A 19,932-nucleotide genomic window follows, 5' to 3' on the forward strand; every position below is an offset into this window, starting at 1 on the left:
TTTTTAGATCTCATTCCATTAGTTTTACAAAACTTATCAAATTATTTTATTATAGATGGATGCGACCATAAATAAGAAATTGCAGTTCTAATTGGCTTAATATGATTTTCTAGACTCTCTAATCCATCTTGAACACATAATTAAAAAGATGACATACACAACGAATATAAAAAAATAAATCATCAATAACAGGTTGACAAAAAAATTTTAGTTCTTCTATACCAGCAGTATTGGAATTAACATTATCTAATGATATTGAAGAAATTTTATGAGTTAATCTATATTTTTCTAAAATTAAACATAATAATTGTGCGGTGTTATGAGCAGTGATCCTGTCCGAACGCTGAATCAACGGACGCTGGGCACGTGGCGCTCTCCGAACTGATGACGTGGATCTTCGGCCGGTCGTAGGGATCTCCGGTGAACTTGCAAGGAAGTCGGGCCAGGAAGGGGTTCCCGGCGACGACCCTCCGACGCCCAAATCAGGCAAGAGGAAACTATGAAGTGACTTCGAATATCAGAGAATGCGTACCTCCGGCGAAGTGTGAGGACCCTTATATAGAGCTGTGAAGGGGCTTATGCACACATACCAAGGGGAATACGTGTCCTCTTACCATACCTCAGTATGGGCTTGTCAAAGGAGCTTGCCTGACACCATGCTGCTACAGTCCGAGCACCTCTCTGATGGGACGGCAAAACCTTCTGTCGTAAGGTTTAAGTCAGCGTATGACTTGGTCGTTGGACATGCCTGTTGTCAGAAGATGTTTCCCTTGTCCTTTTGTCTCCTGTTCCCGTGCCGAGCGTCCGGCCGCTCGACAGTCCCATCACGTCCGACCGGACGTAGGTACTGATCCGCTCGGGAGGTTTCAGGTCGTGTGCTCGGATAAAACTGTTCATAGCATTACTGCTTTATGCCTCGGCCGAGCGGGCTACCCGCTCGGCCCGGCGACCTTGTTCACCATGAGCGTCGGAGACCCGACTCCCCGTCGGGTTGTCTTTGCTTCCGCTTATACCCCGTTCGGCCGGTCGGTCCCTCCTTTTCCGGTCGGCCGTTTGACCTTTGACCTCCACGTGGCGTTGACTTCCCTCAAAGGGGGTCCCCCGTCCTTACTGCCGGATCACTTGTCTCCCCTTCAAGTCTAGTCGAAGGAGGCGGTTAGTCCGACTGACTGGACCATCAGTTGCGCCGAGCGGCCCACACGAGGGCAGCTAAAACGTTCGTCACCGCCAACATTCCTCGGATCTCCTCGACATTTGCGCCAATCTCCATCATTAAGGCCGAGCACGTGCTCATTAAATGTGACCTATGTTGCGACGCCACGTGGCAACCCTGATGCCGTCAGCGTACGACGGCGGCGTTACCTTCGATGGGACCGCCTTAGTTTGAAATGGACGGCGCGATGCGTGCTCCGGTTCTTGCGACCTGAATCCGACGGTGGAGGCCGCTCGGGCTCAACCCTATAAAGCCTTCGCCTTCTCCGCCTTCGCCGCATTTTTGCTCTCGCGTGCCCAGAAGCTTCCTTCTGCGTTTCAGTGTTCTGGCAGCTTCGGTTCTCTTTTTCCGGCGATCCCTCATTCTTTGTCGATCCTCCTTCTTCTCTGTAAGGCTCTTTTTCTGTTCTATCTTTGGTTCTTGTGTTTTCTTTGCCTTTCTTTTCCGAGTTTTGGTCCTCTGGGCGCTATCTCGTTTGTCATCCTCTTCTTTCTATCATCTGCATTTTTTCGCCTTTTCTTGTTTCATCCGTTCGGCCAATGGCTAGCTCCTCTCAGCCTCAAGACCAAGCCCTCTGCCCATGGTATACTACCATGGAGTCGCGCTTCGATCGGCGCGACGCCGATATTCTAATGGACTCTTTTGAAATCCCTTCTGATTTTGAACTTATTTTACCCTCCCCCTCCGCTCGGCCGCACAAACCGCCGCGCGGAGCGTTCTGTGTTTTCCGCGACCATTTCACAGCCAGTCTGCGCTTTCCAATCCATCCTTTCATTGTTGAAGTTTGCAATTTTTTCGGCATTCCGCTCGGAAGCCTAGTCCCCAACACTTTCCGCCTTCTATGCGGCGTTGTCGTCTTGTTCAAAATCCACAACATCCCCCTCCGACCAGAGGTTTTCTATTATTTTTATTACCCTAAACAGTCCGAGCTGGGCACATATATGTTCCAGGCTCGGCCTGGTTTAGTTTTCTTCAATAAGCTACCCTCTTCCAATAAGCATTGGAAAGAATTCTACTGCTACCTTCGTATGCCCGAGCGGGTCACTTTCCGAACCCAGTGGCAGGTCGGACAGTCAATCTCCCCAGAGCTCAAAAGGTTCAAGACCCGACCGGATTATCTGCATGCCGCCAACATGTTAGCCGGTCTGAAGTTTGATATCAACAAGTTCTTGCCTGAAGGGGTCATGTACATATTTGGCTTGAGTCCAATCAGGACCCCCCTCCCGATCGGCTTCGATAAGAATTTTACTTGTACATTTGCCTTGATTGCTAACTGATTTTCTCCTTTTTCCTTTGCAGCGAACATTGTCATGGAGTCGGTGATGGCTGGAATTTTGAAGAGGAAGGCGGCGACGCTCGAGGCCGCAGCTGCTAAAGAAATGGAGACGCTTGGCATTGAGCCGCTCGGCTCGCATGAGGGGGAGAGCGATACGAATGCGGGGGAGTCAGCCGCTCCGGCTTCTCTCTCGGAGCCAGCGGCTGGCGCAACTGCTAGTCGAGAGCCTTCCGTCCGGGAGCAAGGCTCGGCTCAGGAGGAAGAGCACCCGCTCAGGCAAAAGAGACGCCGAGTGGAGACACCCCTCCGATCGGCCACGTCCGCGATCCAGCCATCCGAGCGGACCACCGCGGATTCTCGCGGCAAAGCGCCGGAGGTGGAGGCGATCTCGTCCGATCGGATGCCATCCCAACTAGACGCGTCTGCGGACCCCCTCGAGGCTGTTCTGATCAGTGCCCTTCCACCAGCTCCCCGCCAAGTCCAACGTTCGGCGATTTTGTCCCAATTTTCGGCGTTGGCCTCCGATCCTTCCCCGGCTTTCGCCCAGACGACTCCTGGTCGGCGCCGTACCGTTAGGGTCTCACTTCACCTCCCAACCGAAGAATTGATGCCCGAGGCCGATCGACCAACCGCGCCCGAGCACATGATCACAATGAAGGGGCCTTTAGCCGAAATGTGGGCCGACGCTCGGGCACACGTCGCTATGATTCCCCTCAGCAATTTGGCCAATAGCCACATGCAGCAGGACACTGGGGTAAGTGCGTTTTCTTCCGAAGTTTGTTATGCATTCTTTCCGATCGGCCATTAACAATTCTTGCTTATGCCAGAGATGGGTGGAGGAGATCGTCGTCTGCAACCGTCTGGCCATGGTGGACGAAGAATTAAAGAGGTTGAAGGCTCCGGGCGGCCCTTCCGGCTCACAAGGTCCATTATATGCCGAGCTACAGAAAGAGCTTAAATAGACCCAAGCTTTGCTGGCGGCGGAGCAAAAGAAAACGGCCGACCAGGCGCATACTTTGTCCGAGCTCGATCGACAGGTCAAATCACTTGACCGAAAAATAAGCCTGGCGACCGAGCGGAAGAAGACGGCCATCGCCGACCTAGAGAAGAAGAATGTCGAGGCTCGGGGTCTGGAGCAAAAAGTTAAGGAGCTGATAGACTAGCTGGCCGGCGAGAAGGCGGCCTGATCGGACGTGGTGACGAAACTTGAGGCTGCCCTGCAAGAACACCAGGCCGCCGCCGATACCTCCCGAGCGGCCCTCAAAGAATACCAGGAGGCTGAGCCAAGCCGGGTCGCCGCCTTGAGGCAAAATTACATCCGTTCGGTCGAATTCTCCGAAAAAGTTTGCGAACAGATGTACACTGCCTTCGAGCTTGCTATGAATGCCACCACCACCTACTTGAAGTCCAAGGGTCTTCTTTCTGATTCAGCCACCATCCCTGCTCAAGACCGGGCGACACTCCTCAGCACCATCCCGAAGAATCTTTACGATTATCTGGAATAGAAGTATATGTGTAATTCGGCCGCTCGGCCAAAGACTATCCTTTTTGTAAATCGGCCGCTCGGCCTTAAATTCTCTAATGCTATCCTTTTACTTGCTTTTTCTTTTGTTAATCAATATGAGTACTGTCCGCTCGGCTTGCCAACTACTGTTGTTCATGTTCCTCCACTTCTCCTCGTTATTCGCCTCTCATTCCACCTATCTTGTGTTCTAAAGGGGTTTTTTACGAAGTATTTTGCGTAGCTAGTCCGCTCGGTGGAATACATCCACTTTGTTGCCTTCTTCCGGCCGGAGGGTTTATAGTCACCAGCGCGACTCTCGATTTTTAACGTCGAAGCTTGACGGTCTTCCGGCCGGAGGGTTTATAGTTGCCGGCGCGACTCTCGATTTTTAACGTCGGAGCTCATTGGTCTTCCGGCCGGAGGGTTTATAGTCGCCAGCGCGACTCTCGATTTTTAACGTCGGAGCTCGACGGTCTTCCGGCTGGAGGGTTTATAGTCACCAGCGCGACTCTCGATTTTTAACGTCGGAGCTCGATGGTCTTCCGGCCGGAGGGTTTATAGTCGCCGGCGCGACTCTCGATATTTAACGTCGGAGCTAGACGGTCTTCCGGCCGGAGGGTTTATAGTCGCCGGTGCGACTCTCGATTTTTAACGTCGGAGCTCGACGGTCTTCCGGCCGGAGGGTTTATAGTCGCCGGTGCGACTCTCGATTTTTAACGTCAGAGCTCGACGGTCTTGCGGCTGGAGGGTTTATAGTCGCCGACGCGACTCTCAATTTTTAACGTCGAAGCTCGACGGTCTTCCGGCCGGAGGGTTTATAGTCGCCGGCGCGACTCTCGATTTTTAACGTCGGAGCTCGACGGTCTTCCGGCCGGAGGGTTTATAGTCGCCGGCGCGACTCTCGATTTTTAACGTCGGAGCTCGACGGTCTTTCGGCCGGAGAGTTTATAGTCGCCGGCGCGACTCTCGATTTTTAACGTCGGAGCTCGACGGTCTTCCTGCCGGAGGGTTTATAATCGCCGGTTCGACTCTCGATTTTTAACGTCGGAGCTCGACGGTCTTCCGGCCGGAGGGTTTATAGTCGCCGCCGACTCTCGATTTTAACGTCGGAGCTCGATGGTCTTCCGATTAGCTGACGATGCCTATACTTGCGCTAATTTTCCGGACGGTCTTCCGGCCGGAAGGTTTATAGTCGCCGGTTCGACTCTCGATTTTTAGCGTCGGAGCTCGACGGTCTTTCGGCCGGAGGGTTTATAGTCGCCGGCGCGACTCTCGATTTTTAACGTCGGAGCTCGACGGTCTTTCGGCCGGAGGGTTTATAGTCGCCGGCGCGACTCTCGATTTTTAACGTCGGAGCTCGACGGTCTTCCGGCCGGAGGGTTTATAGTCGCCGGTGCGACTCTCGATTTTTAACGTCGGAGCTCGACGGTCTTCCGGCCGGAGGGTTTATAGTCGCCGGCGCGACTCTCGATTTTTAACGTCGGAGCTCGACGGTCTTCCGGCTGGAGGGTTTATAGCCGCCGGCGCGACTCTCGATTTTTAACGTCGGAGCTCGACGGTCTTCCGGCCGAAGAGTTTATAGTTGCTGGTGCGACTCTCAATTTATAACGTCGGAGCTCGACGGTCTTCCGGCCGGAGGGTTTATAGTCGCCAGCGCGACTCTCGATTTTTAACGTCGGAGCTCGACGGTCTTTCGGCCGGAGGGTTTATAGTCGTTGGTTCGACTCTCGATTTTTAACATCGGAGCTCGACGGTCTTCCGTCCGGAGGGTTTATAGTCGCCGGCGCGACTCTCGATTTTTAACGTCGGAGCTCGACGGTCTTCCGGCCGGAGGGTTTATAGTCGCCGGCGCGACTCTCGATTTTTAACGTTGGAGCTCGACGGTCTTCCGGCCGGAGGGTTTATAGTCACCGGTGTGACTCTCGATTTTTAACGTCGGAGCTCGACGGTCTTTCGGCCGGAGGGTTTATAGTCATCGGTGCGACTCTCGATTTTTAACGTCGGAGCTCGACGACCTTCCGGCTGGAGGGTTTATAGTCGCCGGCGCGACTATCGATTTTTAACATCGGAGCTCGACGGTCTTCCGGCCGGAGGGTTTATAGTCGCTGGCGCGACTCTCAATTTTTAACGTCGGAGCTCGACGGTCTTCCGGCCGGAGGGTTTATAGTCGCCGGCGCGACTCTCGATTTTTAACGTCGGAGCTCGATGGTCTTTCGGCCGGAGGGTTTATAGTCGCCGGTTCGACTCTCGATTTTTAACGTCGGAGCTCGACGGTCTTCAGGCCGGAGGGTTTATAGTCGCCGGCACGACTCTCGATTTTTAACGTCGGAGCTCGACGATCTTTCGGCCGGAGGGTTTATAGTCGCCGGTGCGACTCTCGATTTTTAACGTCGGAGCTCGACGGGGTTCCGGCCGGAGGGTCTATAGTCACCGGTGCGACTCTCGATTTTTAACGTCGGAGCTCGACGACCTTCAAGGCTAATTTCAACACGGATGATATACGCCCTGCCGAGCGGCACGGGGTCTTCGTGTAGTCGTCCGTTCGGCGAATAATGTCAAATGTGTTTTATCCCTTTGCTTCTTGCATTAAAAAGACACAGGCGACCAAGACATACATAAAATGAATTACATCGGCGCACCTCTCACCCAGCTCGGTGAAAAGGGATTGGGGCAAGTGGTGCTTCCCCTTGAATGTCGACCGGATCTTTATCTCGGCCCCATGTTGAGATATTCTCCGGTCGGAACTTTGCTGCCGCTCGGCCTGCTGATGCTGACATCGCCTGTTGCTCCAGGCGCTCGGCTTGCGCCTTTTGTTTCTGTTGTTCCACAAGCTTAGCTGCTCTTGCCTCGATTAGAGCGTCGAGTTCCTCCGTGGAGAGCATCACCGTATGCGGTCGTCCAGCTTCGTCTATTGCTTCCGCTCGGGTGCAGGTGCGTTCCCACAGACGGTGCCAATTTGATCCTGTCCGAACGCTGAATCAACGGACGCTGGGCACGTGGTGCTCTCCGAACTGATGACGTGGATCTCCGGCCGGTCGTAGGGATCTCCGGCGAACCTGTAAGGAAGTCGGGTCGGGAAGGGGTTCCCGGTGACGACCCTCCGACGCTCAAATCAGGCAAGAGGAAACTATGAAGTGGCTTTGAATATCAGAGAATGCGTACCTCCGGCGAAGTGTGAGGACCCTTATATAGAGCTGTGAAGGGGCTTATGCACACATACCGAGGGAAATACGTGTTCTCTTACCATACCTCAGTATGGGCTTGTCAGAGGAGCTTGCCTGACACCATACTGCTACAGTCCGAGCACCTCTCTGATGGGACGACAAAACCTTCTGTCGTAAGGTTCAAGTCAGCGTATGACTTGGTCGTTGGACATGCCTATTGTCAGAAGATGTTTCCCGATGTTTCCCTTGTCCTTTTGTCTCCTGTTCCCGCGCCGAGCGTCCGGCCGCTCGACAGTCCCATCACGTCCGACCGGACGTAGGTACTGATCCGCTCGGGAGGTTCCAGGTCGTGTGCTCGGATAAAACTGTTCACAGCATTACTGCTTTATGCCTCGGCCGAGCGGGCTACCCGCTCGTTGACTTCCCTCAAAGGGGGTCCCCGGTCCTTCCAACGTGCTGGTATACCACGTGGAAATTTTTTAGATCTCATTCCATTAGTTTTACAAAACTTATCAAATTATTTTATTATAGATGGATGCGACCATAAATAAGAAATTGCAGTTCTAATTTGCTTAATATGATTTTCTAGACTCTCTAATCCATCTTGAACACATAATTAAAAAGAAGACATACACAACGAATATAAAAAAATAAATCATCAATAACAGGTTGACAAAAAAAATTTAGTTCTTCTATACCAGCAGTATTGGAATTAACATTATCTAATGATATTGAAGAAATTTTATGAGTTAATCTATATTTTTCTAAAATTAAACATAATAATTGTGCGATGTTATGAGCAGTATGTGATTCATTAAAAACTCTATAAGCTAATAATTCTTTTTGGAGATTCCAAGAGTTATTGCCAATGACAAGTTACACGCATATACGAATGTGTTTGCCAATGATTACTCTAAAAATCGGAACATAAAGAAACTTTATTATTTAATTTACTAAATTCATCAATTAAATTCTTTTTTTCCTTGTTTTACTAAATTTTTAATTGTACGAGTAAATAGTCCTAAAAACATATTTAGCACATAGATTACGAGATTCTTTATAAAAATCTTCAAATGCGCATTTAGTCCAAAACTAAAAGAAAGATATTTTACAAAAATAAATTTAACTAATAATTCTTTTAATTTAATATCAAAATATAAAAATAAATCGAAATCAATACTATTGTTTGTTGAAGAAAATCTAGATAATTATGTTTGAAATTTATTGAGTCTATATTCTGTTGGGTGCTTCATTTTTACGTGTAGTTTTGACGACCTATAACTGCTATCGACTTAGAATTTGTAGGAAGCATTACAGTACTTATATTTTGTATGCAATTCTCCTGACGAAAGAGTGACTTTCTCAAAATGTTTAGTGAAAATAGAAGATTTTAGAGGACGAATTTCCCGAACTTTAGAGAAGTAATTGCATCAGTACTTCCTTGTGTTTCTGGCGTCAGAATCGGAAGGTGCTCGGTCTCATCATCGGTGGATTGAATGTTGGGGTCCTCGTACGGATTTACTATTTCCTTTCCCCTCCGAGATCGAGATGATGAACCTCCACAACCTCCTTCTATTGTAGTTGAAAATTGGAAATGAAAATACATATAAATAGAGACTTGGAGTCAAAAATGGGTAGAGAATGTGAAATTGAAAATGAGAGTAGAGAAGATGTCTATGAAAATGATGAAATGAACTCCCTATTTATAAAGTTTGGATAGTAAAAACGGTCAAATGATCTTAACTGTTGAAAAAAATACCCCATCCCCTCAATGACTATGAACCGCCAGTTCCAACAGCTAAGAACCTTAGGTTCCATCGGTCCTAAAAAAACCAGTGGACCGAACCAACGGATCAACCGATTTTGGGGGGCCTGAAATCGAAACCGGCCCGACATCCTATCGGACTGGTTCCAGTTTGGCACTAACTTGGCATCCTGCCCAGTAGGTTTCGGTTCAACCCGACGACCCATGTCAACAAGTAACCAACCCGTTAACCTAGTTGAGGGCCTGGGTCGGGTCTAGGCCGGACCTGGCCTGAGGTCAGGTCTACTCGTGTTGATCACGAAATCACCCATGCATGCTCTTGGAAAATTGCCCATTAATGCTAGTGGTCTGAGACTCTGAGCACAAAATTGCGCGCGGCAAAGTGGTCGCAAACATACTACTATAATTTCATGGCTACTGACTCTAGAGAGCTCGTAGGGCTGTCAATGAACCAAGCGTTCGTGAACAAGCTTGATGTTCAGCTTGGTAAGAGCTTGTTTATGTTCGTTCAATATACATAAGATTAATTAAACAAACAAACTTGAACAGCTCGTTAAGCTAAACAAACAAGCTTGAACACATATGTGTTCAGCTCGTTAACGTTCGTGAACAATGTTTGTGAACAACGTTCGTGAACAATGTTCACGAACCATATTTATTAATAAAACTCTTTCAATATGCTAAATAAATAATAAAATAAAATAAATAAATTTAAATTAGTAATCTTAATAACTAATCAAACAATTAAAAGTTTCAAACAATCAAAAACGCTTGAATCGAGAGCTTGATAACATCTAAACGAACCAAGCTCAAACCAAGCTCAAGCCAAGCTCAAACCAAACCCAAGCCAAGCTCAAGTCAAGCTTGAATTGAGAGCTTGATAACATCTAAACGAACCAAGCTCAAGCCAAGCTTCAAACAAGCTCAAGCTCATAAAAAATAAACCAAGCCAAGCTTGAACACTCATTTCAAAAGCTTGGTTCATTTTAAACTCGGCTCGGCTCGGCTCGATTATCCTATCAAACAATCTTGAACACCCCAAAGCTCAGCTTGACTCGGCTCGTTTACAGCCCTAAGAGCTCGTTGTGGCTATGAGTAATGAGTTCATGGTTAGACAGTTAGCTCGCGGTCGGCTGGTTACGATTTCATAACTCCTACTCCTGAGCTTTGCATCTTGACCACAAAATCACGATTGCCTCAGTTGGCTAATTGTGATTTCACAATCACGGCTGGCTACACACTCACAATCACCTTTCTTTCAATGGTTGGTCTAGACGACCGTGGGTTGCAGGAGTTTTTTTACTAGAGTAATTTTTTTAGCTCAATGTAGTTCAGTTAGAAAAAAGAATGATGCAATAAATGAATATTTTGAGAAATAAAAATGTTTTTTTTGGAATATTAAAGGAAGATTTTTTTTTTTTAAAAAATTGAGTGTCTTATTGTTGATGATGCTCTATAATCTGTAATTATTAATGATGGACTTGTATAAATAGCTTCAATTATTCAAAATTATTATTTTATATTACTTCACATTTCCTTGTCTAATATGGTATTAGAGTACTAAAACTTAGTAGTCCACAATCGAGCCGCCGGCATCTCTCACGAAAATTATTCCCAACAAGTAACATCACCAGCCACTTGCCTCTTTTTACTTTAACCGACGACGACAACAGCACCTTCTTTCCGTCAACAACAACACCTAGTCACTTACGATAGCAGTCGTCCATAGCAAGTCATACTTGTCTTCTAATTTAGATTTGTTATTCCTTCGTTTCTTATTTTATTTGTATTTTTATTTGTGTTAAAGGGGAAAAAATGGGAGAAAAAAAAACAGAGTGCAAAAAACGTAAAAAACAGAGAGAAAAAAATATACATGTCTTCTTCGAATTCTAATGAGGTCCTTCTATCATCACACAATATCTCTTGTTTTTATTTATACAATTCCTTCTTTTTTCCGTCAAACTTCACTATGAAAATTATTATTTTAGAAATTACAATTTCTTCTTTGCTTTGTCTTCATGACTTATTTAATCATATTGATAGTATTTCATCCTCACCTTAAAAGAATGATTCATCTTATGTTATTTGATTTAAGAATGACCAATTAATCTTGACTTAATTAATCTCATCAATTATTGAGTATATACTTCCTATGCTCGATGGACTCAACACCTCTAGTCAAATTTGGGAAGCTCTCAATCACTCTTTTGCATCACATTCTCAAGTACAATTTCTCCAAGTTCGTCTATAACTACAGTCTATACAATAAGGAGATGCCTCTATCAATGACTATATACAATCAGTCAACACTATCACCAACAACTTAGCTACAATTGGACAACCAATCTCTAATTCAGAATTATTAATGCATGTTCTTGCAAGTTTAGGTCCTCAATATGATAGCTTTATTGTGATGGCTCACATGGATCAAGTGTCGCTCAAAACTTTTTATAGTATGTATTATCTCATGAAAGACTTCTACAAATATAATATTAAAGAATGACAGATTATCTGACTTTATCATCACATGTAACTAGCAAAGCACCACAACTTGATCGACATAATCAGCTTCCTTCGCGGCATGATCATCAAAATCAGAATGGAGGTATCAAAGGTCAAGGTCAAGATCGAGGTTGAGGTTAAGGACATTGTCAGATTTGCCTCGACTATGGTCATTATGCTCAAAATTGTTATAGAAGGTTTGATTTAATTTTCTAGGAGGACTGCATCATCAAATCAACCTACTATCTCATCTTGGCAATCTAATACTCAATCATCTCACTTTAGAGCATTCTTACTTTCCATCCTTTCTAATATAACGTCATCGGCTCCTAGAATCCCAGGATGGCATCCGGATTCTAGAGTGACTCATCATGTTATACTGAAGTATGATATTTTCACAAAAGCTTTTCCTTATCATGGACCCAAATGGTATAAATAGGCAATGACTCAGATTTGCAAATTGTTCACTTTAGAAACACATCCTTTTATTCATATGGCCGTACTTTTCGCTTGCATAACACTCTTCATGTCCCTTCTATCACTAAGAATTTACTTTTCGCACGTCAATTTACTCTTGATGATAAAGTGCTCTTTGAATTTCATTCTCATCATTGTCTTTTGAAGGATCCCATAACATGAATTATTTTACTCTAATGGGGCATTAAAAATGGTCTTTATCATCTTCAACCCAACCATCTCAAAGCCTTTGTTAGAGAATGTATGGACAAATTCTCTTGACACACATGTCTTGGTCATCCGTCTCTACGTCTTGTTCAAGATATGATTAATCTCTTTGGTTAACCAACTTCTAGCTATATCATTGTTTAACACAAACAATCTGCCAGAGATTTTAGGGGACCTAGTTGAATTTGAAACTTACACGAAATTTTAAATTCAACTTATGGTCGAAATGACCTGAGCGGATAATCTCAGGCTGCCGGCAGGGGCTGGTTTCCGTAACGTAGTAGAGCTGAGCGATAGGGCAGGTCTGCAGAGCGGAAGAGCAGGTTTGCAGAGCGGCAGACCAGAGTGGCAGAGCAGATCTGCAGAGCGGTAGAGCAGGTCTGCAGAGCGGCAGACCAGAGCGGCAGAGCAGGTCTGCAGAGTGGCAGACCAAAGCGGCAGAGCAGGTCTGTAGAGCGGCAGACCAGAGTGGCAGAGCAGGTCTGTAGAGTAGCAGAGCAGGTCTGCAGAGCGGCAGAGTAGGTCTGCAGAGCAGCAGACCAGAGCGACAGAGCAGGTCTGCAGAGCGGTAGATCAGAGCGGCAGAGCAGGTCTGTAGAGCGGCAAACCAGAGCGGCAGAGCAGGTTTGCAGAGTAGCAGACAAGAGCGGCAAACTAGCGCGGTAGAGCAGGTCTACAGAGCAGCATACCAGAGCAGCAGAGCAGGTCTGCAGAGTAGCAAACCAGAGCGACAGACCAGAGCCGTGTCTGCAGAGTAGAATGACCAGGTCTGTTGGAGCATATCTGCAGAACAGAAGACCAGGTCTGCAAAGCAGTCTCGACAGAGCAACAGGTCTTGACAGAGCAGTAAGGTCGGGCAAAATCCTGACCGGGCAAGCTGACCGAGACCTACAAGTAGCAGTTTCCTTGAAACAGATTTGCCCACCTCCTGCTATGCTTCGAGGTTTACTCGGGTCGTATGTTTCCCAGGATACAACGGTCGACCGTGAACTCCACCAAGCACTGGTGGTCACGGCGAATTGAGTGGTACCCGATTGCTATCACGGGCACTCTGCCGAGCAGGAATTGCATGACGGAGGAGGGGAATAAGGTGGAGAGCTTCTGCTTGCTTCACTGTGTTATCTGCGTAACCTTTTGCCTGTGGTCGCAACCTCCTTATATAGGAGCTCAAGACCAAAGGACAACATTAATGATCAATTACTCAACGCCAGCGTTTCACTTGGTCGTTTTGATTCTACATTAATCTTTCTTTAATGCATCCGTTACACAAGCAACAAAAAGATTTATATGGCAAAATATTGGTTGTTCTTCTTGGGCAAATTTTGCCCCGACCGGTCCGGCATTCATGTACGCAGGTCGCGCTCGCGCACGAGTCAACTTGGTTCAGTGCAATTTGGACCCTGGATTTGCACCCCCCCTGCGCATCTACGCGTGAGAGAGAGCCTCTCCCCATGCATTTGTTCACATCCTCAATGTATGTCAATCAATATAAACCAACAAACTTGCTTTGAAACTTCCAATGTGGGACTAAAGTCCCATTCACAATGGAGCTTCTTCTCTTCCACCTCTTCTCCATTCACACTTATTCAACAATCATTTCATTTGTGTGAAGCTTGTATGAAAGCATAATCTCATAATCTACCTTTTGTGTCCTCTACTTGCACCTCTAGTTTTCTTTTAGAAATTATTTACTTTGATGTATGGGATCCTGCTCCTATACTATCTAATTAGGATTTTCTTTATTATGTTATTTTTATTGATAGCTTTAACAATTTCACTTATATTTTTCTTATAAAAATAAAGTCTGATCTCTTCGATATTTTTTATCATGTTTAAAATCATGTTGAGCACTACTTTGATTGTAAAATACTCTCCCTTCATTCTGATTAGGGAGGAGAATATCACATGCTTCATCGTCATCTTACCTCCTGTGACATTTTTCATTGAGTCTCTTTGTTCTCACACTCCTGAATAAAATAGATCTGTCGAGAGGAAACATCGTCATGTAATTGAAACGGTCTTAACTCTTCTTAATCATGACTCAGTTTCACTTAAATTTTAGGATGACGCCATCCAAACCTCAGTATATCTTATCAATCATTTATCCACTTCACTACTTCAAAACAAAAGCCCCTCGGAAAGACTTTATAATCACCATTCATATTACTCATTCTTTCATATCTTTGGTTGCACATGTTAAACCTTACTCTAAACACAAGTTAAACCCTCGCTCTCAATAATATGTTTTCCTTAGTTATAATAATTTGCATCATGGGTACTATTGCCTCTATATTTCGATCATGCGAATAGATATTTCTCGATATGTTTTTTTTTGATAAATCGCTTTTTCCATTTGTAGCTACCACCTCGGACCCTCCTTCAAATAATTAAGATACATTTTTATTATTGCCGAGTGATATACTAGAAACTCCACAAAATGCTCCAACAAGACATATTGAAAGTACAAGGACAAATGGTATCTTGGGTCCCGCTTCATCTTTATTAATTTTTACAGACTCAACAGCTAGTGGCGATCCACTCCCTAGTTCTTATTCCCATTAGTCTGACCATAAATCTCCAAGTAGCTCTGATGATGATACTGTAAGTACCTCGAGTAAGTTTTGATGTGATCAACCAAGTTAAGTAAGGTCCTGTGGTTTTTGATCCTTGTGTCTAAGTGCACAGGAACTTAGGAACACAAGAAGTCAAGCAGAAGATGTAGCGGATGAGAAGGATGGTATGGGAATCAAATCGACAAACTCAATGCATCCGAGGGACGAAAAGCTACAGAAGAGTACACAGGTGGAGTGAGAAGGAGGTGTGTGTCACTTCCAAGGGACAAGAAGCTAGAGCAGAAGACTGCTCGAGGAGAAGGTTGGAGTTGGATTTGGGTGAGCTCAACTCTGGAAGGTTGGAGGATCACCTAAGCGACCGGAGAAGGCGCTAGATAGTTAGCACATGACTGACTGATCCGGGCGCTTGAACCACTTTGGTGCCCAATGGGTGCCTCGTTACAGTGGATCAACTTTGAGTCTACGTCAGTAGTGGTCTGGACACCTAGGGAAGGATAAATGCTTATCCCTTTACTGTTACGAAGCGGATTGAGATGGACAACTAAACGACTAGTTGGGGGCACCCAAATCGGGTTCGAGCGCCTGGATTGTGGCATATCATCAAATGGTCACTTTAACAGTGAGCCTATAAAAGGAGCCCTGGTGATCGAGATTGAAAACAACACTTATATTCGAATCATTTCTTTCTATTTTCATTGTTCACTACAAGAAAATGCTATAATAGCGACAGATTTAGCGACCGAAATAATTTCGATCGTTAATATAATGACCGCAATAAAGTTGGCCCCAAATTTAGGGACCGAATATAATTCGGTCGTTAACTTAATGACCGATATAATTTCGGTCCCTAAATTAGCAACGAAATGACAAACTAAATTTGAAACGTAAAATTAGCGACCGATTTAGCGACTGCTTTAATTTTTCGGTCTCAACCAGAGAGTCTTGTAAATTATTGCGACCGAAATTAAAACTTCGGTAGGTAATTAGCGACCGCTATTTAGAATTGGTAGCTAATTAGCGACTGAAATTTAATTTTAGCGCTAATTAGCTACCGATTCTAAATAGCGGTCGCTAATGTCTAAAGTTTCACCCCTTCTTTCACGAATGAATTTCAATTATTTCGTTAAATTAGGAGATCGAAATTAATTGCTATAGCTAATTTATAAATAACGGTATTCAAATGCGTTGAATAATTAACGTTTAACTTAATTTGTTATTTAATAAGATTATTTATGGCTAATTGGTTAATAAATTGTATAGATTGAAATTAAATTTAATATCGATCTCTAATTTAACGATGCAAATAAATTATTTTACTTGTTAAATTATTAAGTGAATTCCGTTAATAATGTTATTCATAAAATAAATTAATAAATAAATTTTGTAATTTAAGTGTGGGTATAACTTTAATTTTATGCATTTTTAACTACTGAACTTAAAATTTGGTCACAAAATTGAGACCGAATAAAATATGCGGTGGCTAAATAGCGGCCGAATAAATTATTTGGTCGCTATTATCTCCCAAAAAAAACTCGTCGCAAGCCCTAAATCTCGAACTTTTCTTCCCATCCTGTCTCCGCGTGATCCCCTTCTCCCGTCTCCGCCCGATCTCCTTCTGCCGTTGCGATCTCTCACACGTGATCACTCTCTAGCCGACGATCTCCTCCGGCGTTAGCTTTTCTCCGACGCGGGTAAACATCTATTCCTTCACTCCTCCTCGGTGCCGCCTCCTCACCGTAAACGTCGCCTCCGACCTTTCCTTGGTCGGCCTAAGCTTGGCCGGCCTGAGCTCGGCATTTTCTTGGTCGGCCTGAGCTCGGCCTTTTTTTGGCCGGCCTTTCCTTGGCCAGCGTAAACTCGGTTAGCCTGAGCTCGGCCTTTTCTTGGCCGGCCTTTCCTTGGCCGGCGTGAACTCGGTCAGCCTGAGCTTGGCCTTTTCTTGACATGTACATTGCTTGGCCGGCCTGAGCTCGGCCTTTTCTTGGCTGGCCTGTCCTTGGCCGTAAAGATTAGTTAGGGTTTGCCTTCATGTTTTCGACATAAGAGACGGTGTAGATTGCTTGCCCTCCTCTATGTGCTACTATGCAAAGTTATGAAAATACAATAATCTGAATGCACAAATTCTGAGTTTCTTTTGTTTGTGATCCTATGATGAAAACATATTTGGACTTAAACAATATATATAGCGTAAAACTGTAGTAAAACTCATTCGAGTAGAAGGTGTTGGCCCTACACTACCAACATTGGTAAAGAGCATTGCTTTGCCCGTTGCAACTCTCGTATGACTTGGGTACATTTTTTTTACTGATATCCTTCGCTATATTTGTTTGTCAATTACTCAAGAGAGCCTTCATTATTCATAGATGAATAAATTGAGGAGTTTTTCCCTACGTCTAGTATATAATGATCTAACTATTAATTACTTCAAGTCATTAGTGTATTTTTTTCCTTACCAACTTTAACTTACTGTGGTCACTAGGACACTAACATACTTTGCTCTTGGTCAAGGAGAATCTCTCTTGCATTGGAGAATAAACCCTTACATCTGTTTTGTTTATTCATGAAATTGCTCTCTATAATCCCAAATCTTCCCACAGTTTCAAGATAACGTGGCAAGTAAAATACAAGTATTTGACACCCTTGACAATACCATGATTACAATTCTATAGAGCAAATGCTAAGTAATTTTCTATAAAAGGATGAGTCCTGTACTTGCTGTGACATCATTTTAGAATAGAAATTGCTTTTTGCTTAACCAACTTCCTTTCTTTTCTTATTTCAGGTATACTGCATTGTCTGAGATCTTATTTCAGGTATGTGCATTGTCTAAATTTACGGCACAATTTTTTTTATTATTTCCTTTTCAGTGATATTGTATTTTTAGGTATATTTCATTAATACTAACATTGATTACTATTAATAGAATTACATTATGTTTTATTGATAGAATTGTTATACATCTTTATCTTTACATGTTTAAATAATATTGCAAATTTTTTTAGGTTACAATGTATATGAATAAAGTTTGGATGTACAATAGGTTAGAAAATGGGTTTATTACCGATGAATTTTATGTTGGAGTTGAAGAGTTTGTCAACTTTGCTAAGCGTCATCCAGAATGTTTAGATGGAGACAAGTTAAAATGTCTGTGTAATCATTGCAAATATAGAAATACAACTTTCCGTGATGAGGATACTATGAAAGTACATATATATAAAAAAGGATTTGTTCCTAATTATTACAACTGGTACTGTCATGGAGAACCTTATGTGTTCGAGCCAATTGGATATTCTGGTGCTTCGTCATCTGTCTCTATTGGTCAACCAGAATTATCATTTAATGACAATACAATGCAATCAATGGTTTACGATATAATGAATGCGTTTGATCATAACAATGTTGATGAAATACCAACACCTGAAGTACAACATCTATATGACATGTTAAAGGCTAGTGAAAGAGAATAGTGGAAAGACATTCCTTCTGGTCATTCTCAACTATCAGCTACTGGAAGGTTGTTGAATATTAAGGCGGAACATCATTTCTCAGAAAGATGTTACGATGACATTTGTCAATTAATGTCAGAGTTGCTCCCTTTTGATAATATAATGACTGATAGCTTCTACAATACAAAGAAATTGGTTAGAGGTTTAGGTTTACCTGTTGAAAAGATAGATTGTTGTATAAATAACTGTATGATCTTTAGGAATGAAGACAGTGAGCTAGTTGAGTGCAGAATATGTAATCACCCTCATTATAAGCAGCATAGTCGCATATCAGGGAAGAAGATTAAAAAGTTACCATGGAAAGTTATGTACTACTTCCCGTTAACTGCTAGATTGCAACGCTTGTATGCATCTGCCGCAACTGCAAGCCATATGAAGTGGCCTCATGAGCATGCACATGAAGGAGATTTAATGTGTCATCCCTATGACTCACCTGCATGTAAACATCTGGATACAGTATTTCCCTCTTTTGCAATGGAACCATGTAATGTAAGATTGGGACTTTTAGCAGATGGGTTCCAGCCATTTGGTCAATCTCGACAGCAATATTCATCTTGATCAGTTATATTAACACCATATAATTTACCGTCATGAATGTGCATGAAAGATGAATTCATGTTCCTTACTGTGCTTATTCCAGGTCCAACGAATCCGAAAGATAAGATAGATATTTTCTTACAACCTTTGATTGCTGAGCTGAATGAATTATGGAATGTAGGGTCTAAGACTTATGATATTGCAAGTAAAAATAATTTTATCCTACATGTTGCTTTATTATGGACGATGAGTGATTTTCTAGCATACTCAATGTTGTCAGGATGGAGCACCGCTGGTAAATTAGCATGGTCACATTGCATGATAGAGTCTGATGCAATTTCATTACCTTGACTCTCAAGCACGAGTTGCATATGATCGTGAGATGGCTCCTAGGGCCAGGGGTCAACCCAGTTCTTCATCCACTGGTATTCAAGGCTTACGCCAAGAAAATCAACATTTGAGGGATCGGGTCACAGCAGTAGAGGTGTCAATAGATGATCGGGTCAAGTCTACAGTAGAGCAATTTGAGAGATTGATGAATGATCGATTCAAGGCGGCAGTAGAGCAATCTGAGTAATCAATGGATGATATGGTTAAGGCAGCTGTTGAGCGACAAATGCGAGAATTCTTTGATTGCTATTCAATAATGAGTCCTTCTGCTTTTCCAACACCGCATCATTTTGATTCACAAGAAACTCAAGACCTAAATCATCCTGATAAATAGAAATTATGAGGTGTGCTGGGCCTGATCTAGTAAGGATCGTAGCACTAGTGTTTTTTAACATGCCATTTACCTTGATTCCAATATAAATTTTAATTTGTGATTTTTTGTAGATTTACCATCACTCCAGCAGCAAAATGAGATGCAAAGCGGCGTATCGTCCAGCTGAACTTCTCTGTCCTCTTCACTACCGGTAAGCTTCTATTCAAATTTTAGATCCCGTTATTAAAAAAAAATCTTAAAGAGTTTTAGATTTAGAATTAACTTGACTTGTATCAAGTGAATATATATTGCAAGTAAGAGTTAAGCTCTATATATATGCAACATGTATTCCATGATCCATATTTTGTTAAACATCTCTTCCTTTGTTTGTTTTATCTATTATTCTTTGCCCATTATTATAATATTATATCCTATTTTTGTTTTAATTAATAATATATTATATTTTATTTGATGCAGGATTGGATAAAGAAGGTTGTTATTTTAT

This window comes from Zingiber officinale, chromosome 11A, assembly GCF_018446385.1.
Source record: "Zingiber officinale cultivar Zhangliang chromosome 11A, Zo_v1.1, whole genome shotgun sequence".
Taxonomy (NCBI): Eukaryota; Viridiplantae; Streptophyta; class Magnoliopsida; order Zingiberales; family Zingiberaceae; genus Zingiber; species Zingiber officinale.